At 36.8% G+C, this 4895-nt stretch overlaps 1 non-coding gene across 1 annotated transcript; it reads left to right on the top strand.

The window, feature by feature from the left end:
* Positions 1-3569: 3569 nt before the first annotated feature.
* On the top strand, positions 3570-3676 carry LOC141654351 (small nucleolar RNA R71). The gene has a single exon (XR_012547911.1). It is a non-coding gene; the product is annotated as a small nucleolar RNA R71 (small nucleolar RNA).
* Positions 3677-4895: the final 1219 nt, after the last annotated feature.

Raw genomic sequence — 4895 nt, forward strand, 5'->3', positions numbered from 1 at the left:
GATTGCGCATGGTTTCCGACGAAACCATAATCAAAACACATTAGGATGGTTAAGATACCATTGTGGCTATGTTAATTAAGAAATAGATTTTCTAGAATCGTTCTAGGCAATAAAGAACAATGAGAAAGATTTACAACGGAAATTGAGTACACTTGCAATCATGAGATGTGCAAGACAGATGAGTCCCGCACACTATGAAAACAGTGGGAGCTATTCTAAGGCTAGAAGGCCTATGTCTTGATTGGATCTCGACACGTACTCAGAAAGTTTTGTAAAGCAAATGTATACATTACAAAGGAAAACGAGTATGTAGTAAGGTTGAGTTAGGTACAAGAAGTTGATAAAACCTACTAACCAAAGCCTTCTCATAGGCTTAACAGTATGAGTCATGTCATTTCAATTAAATTGAGATGAATAACTACATTCAAGATCAAACTAGATTATAGAGTATGAAATAGTAATCAGGCATTGACTATTCATATGTGATAATCGCATTTGTCGTTCGAGTTTTTACTTTAAAAACTCTTTTATTATACTTTGTTACATCCAAACGGGTTGTAGAGACAAAATTGAACCCCGTTAAAGTGAACCCGGATTAACATGATATTCGCCCATAGTCACTTGTATGAGGTGACGTCTCGAAGTGACTAGAGTGTGATGCGATTGATGGCAAGTTCAAGTGCCATAGAGTCATGTGAGATGACTAGTCGATCACATAGGCAGACTGTTAGGAACACTTTGTCGGGCAGTGACCGCTTATAGAGTTCTGGCAAATTTATATAGCCTGGTCGTGGCAAGAGCTACTATAGTATTCTAATGAGTCGATTCTTTTGACTAAAGACTGTTCGCCTAAGATGGCACAGTTTCAGATTAACTTTGATTTGTGTTACTACGACCTTCGTAAATGGGGTCAAATGGGCATATTTGGGGTTATGATGGCTGTGGCTAGTCGAAGGGAATAAGTGAGATAGGAATTGTCCACCCCCTTGTCAGGGTTAAAACAATATCTCAGGGCCACTCGAGGAGTAATGAACTGGAAATGCGTGGCCACGCTCGGAAGGTATCTATGATAGATAAATCCGGTCAATCAGTTATTCTCCAGATCGAGGAAACCACTCTCGATATGATCACTTGCAAGTACGACCCGAAAGACACCTTGCATTGAGTGGGAGATAGTAATAGGACAAGATAATTGGTGACTCACACTTGTCGAGGACAAGTGGGAGATTGTTGGGAAATGTGTCCTCAACAATAGTGCGATCACATGATTTAAATATCATTATTAAAACTCATATAAAGAATACGTAAGGGATGATTCAATTATATAGTCGACTGATCAACATTAATTGGTAACGATTGGCTTGCTAGAGTTTGACGTTACTGTCGTGGGACGGTGGTGGTCAGTTGATCCCTTAAGGTCACACCTAAAGGATAATGCCCTTTATCTATAAAGTTGATTAATTGTATGACGATGCAAGTTGATCAATTCCTTAAAATTGAACAATTCGATTTGTGAGAGAGAATAAATATCTTATTATAATGGGATTAAATAAGATTTATTTTAGTAATTGAAATATTTTATTACTAAAATTGTTTATTGTTTGTGAAACAATAGAGATGATGATGAATGGTTAATTATAATTATAAGATGTTGTGAATTATAATTAACTGACCCATTTTATTTATGTGATCAAGTATCACTAGTCAATTTGTTAAATGTGATTTAATTAATTTATAAAATGATATTTATGTGATAAATGTGCATTGAAATTAATTGATAACATGTAGCATACTACATGTGACATATTGTGTGACAAATGACAAATTGACAAAATAAAATGGTAGTCCATTTTATGGTACATGGACCGAAATATTGGAGGTAGTATGGGTAAGTGGGTGTTTTGTTTAATGGATAAATAAAATACAATGATTACCTATAATGTAGGGTAGTCTTACACCTACTTTTCTTAATAAGAACAAAAGAAAAATAAAGACCGTGCAATGGTCTTAATAAGACTCCTCCACCGGTTTTGCATAAGAGAGAGGGAGATTTTATTTCTCTTATTTTTACTTGTATTCATTTACATGCAAAACATCATCTTTTCTCACATGTTCCTCCTTTTCTTCATAAAGAAATGAGATTTTTGATTCAAATTGTTCATGAAAGATTACTAAAATTATTAATGTAATATATGAGTGTTAGTAATCAATTTCAAGGTAAACTACTAAACTAATTTCTAGCTAATATTACTTAGTGGGGATAAGGGTTAGTCTTGGGTGCAATCAAGAGGAGAATCTCTACTTTGGGATTTTGGAGGATCATCCTTATATATGGAAAGCTCAAGAACTAACAAGAAGGAGATCTTGTAGGTGCCCATAAAACCGAAATCATGTAGTAAGGACAATGATTTATTCTCTTTTAATTTAAGTTTGTATGCATAAGATTTGTAAATTAATTTTTATGACTAAATTAATTGAAACATATATGAATATGTTGTATAATGAGATATAGATTTCCAACAATTTGGGCTTGACTTGACGACTTGTAAAAGGAAGTCTAATCACAATGGGTTCCTTCTCCTTGACCTCGTCTTCATTTTTCTTTGAAATTTCTTCTTTTGATGGTTCTCCATCCTTGGAGTTTTGCACAATTTCTTCTTTGTCACTAGCTTCCACAACTTCATCCTCAACTTGCTTCTTCGGTGCTTCGTACCTTGTACCACTCCTCAAGTGAATGGCACTAACCGTTTCATGTATTGGGGGATTACTTTGAGGTGGTAATTGCCCCTTTTATCTTTGTGAGCTTAAAGATGCTAGTTGAGTCAATTGGGTTTCTAACATTTTGGTGTGAGCTAGGATGTTGTTGATGGTGATTTTCTTTGCTTGACTATTCTTTTGCATTTGAGTGAAAAACTCTTGTTGATTCTTTTGCATTTGGAGGACCGCTTTTTGGACATCAAAACCTTGGTCATTTTGTTGATTGTATGGAGTTTGATTTTGGTAACCTTGGTTTTGGTTGTAAAAGGGTCTTTGATTTTGGTTTCTCATGGGAGGTGGGGTGTATGTTGGTTGAGGGTTTTGAACATTTTGGCTTTTGTATGAGAGATTTGGATGGAATTTGGTGTTTTCATTGTAATAGTTTGAATAAGGGGTACCACTCTTGTATGCTTGGAAAGCATTCACTTGTTCATTTGTTCCCCTACATTCACTTTGGTCATGTCCCAAAGTTCCACAATTCTCACATATCCCACTTGGGATTGATGAAGATGCTGTCATGGCATTAACATGATGCTTTGGTGATTTTGAGGCTTCTTCAAGTCTAGCCATAGCCTTTTCAAACTTCAAATTGATGGTATCAATGTGAGCACTAAGTTGAGCACCCAATTGAGTAACGGAGTCCACTTCATGCTTTCCTCCTCTAGTAGCCTTGCGAGGTCTACTATATTGTGAGTTATGGACCGCCATTTCCTCAATTTTGTTCCAAGTTTGATTGTCATCAACTTCGGTGAACATTCCATTTGATCCCATGTTGAGAATGTTCCTTGAATCTTCATATAGACCGTTCGCTAAGTCCATGATGAGGACATGAGCGACAAATTCCCTTGAATCGCTCCCAAGCTTCATACAAAGATTCTTCATCCCTTTTCTTAAAGCCCGTAATTTGAGCTCTTAGCATGTTAGTCTTTTCCGGTGGATAGAACTTTTTGTAGAAAGCTAAAGCTAATTTCTTCCAAGAATCAATTCCGAGAGTAGCCTTATCAAGGCCTTTCAACCATTTTTTTGCGGTGCCAATTAGAGAAAAAGGAAATAAGACCCATCGAATTTGGTCTTGAGTTACACCGGTTTGAGAAATCGCATCACAATAATCGCAAAAAGCCTCCATATGAGAATGAGGGTCTTCACTAGGCATCCCCCCAAATTGGCTTCTTTCGACTAATTGGATAAATGCGGATTTGGCAATAAAATTTCCGGTTAAGTGTTGTGGTGTGGGAGTACCATTGGGTAGGTTCTCCTCGGTGGGTACGGAATGTGATGAAAACTTAAGCATTGTGGGTTGATTTTGTGTTGGGTTCTCCTCACCTTCTCTTGCAAAAGGGTTGATGAACTCAATAGTATTTGGTTGAATATCTACAACCTCACCAATACCTCTCAAAGTTCTCCTAGCAAGTCTCCTATTGGTTGTCAAAGTCCTTTCAATTTCGTGATCAAAGGGTAACAAGTCACCTTGTGACCTTCTAGGCATGCAAAATATCAAACAACTCGAAAACAATTAGAACAAACCTTGAGGAGTTATACTTCCCCAAGGCAAAGAAAGACACAACTAATAACAATATAAGAAAATCTAAATCAAGTTAACACCGTCCCCGGCAACGGCGCCATTTTTGGTCGGACTATATTTTTCGGTTACTTAGAACCTAGACCAAAACACTATTTATAACTTCACCAACAACTCTACAATTAGTAAAGAGGCAAGTAAAGGTCGGATCCCAAGGGACGGGAATTGAGATGAGATTTCTATTGCAAGTAGTGGTGTCTAAGGGTGTCACAATTGGGGTTTGAATAGAAGATCACTAAACTAAATAGCAATGAAAGTAAACAAGCAAGATGAATTAAAAGGGATGTAAACAATTGATAAAAGGCACTAGGGTGTCATGGGGTCATAGGGGATTCATGGAATTGATCATACAAACATGTTCTCAAATTATAAGCAAGCAATTATTGTTGTGATGGATCGAGTGGGTTTATATCTTACAATCATAGGAAAGTTTGGGTCCCGGAGCCGAATCGATTAGATTGTACAACACCTACAAGTCGACTTAGTCTTCCCTACTCAACAACATGCATGGTCTAATGAGACTCGAGTTGGTTTATGTCTTACAAGTCTCATTGAAAAG

The sequence above is a fragment of the Silene latifolia genome, chromosome 4 (assembly GCF_048544455.1).
Source record: "Silene latifolia isolate original U9 population chromosome 4, ASM4854445v1, whole genome shotgun sequence".
Taxonomy (NCBI): Eukaryota; Viridiplantae; Streptophyta; class Magnoliopsida; order Caryophyllales; family Caryophyllaceae; genus Silene; species Silene latifolia.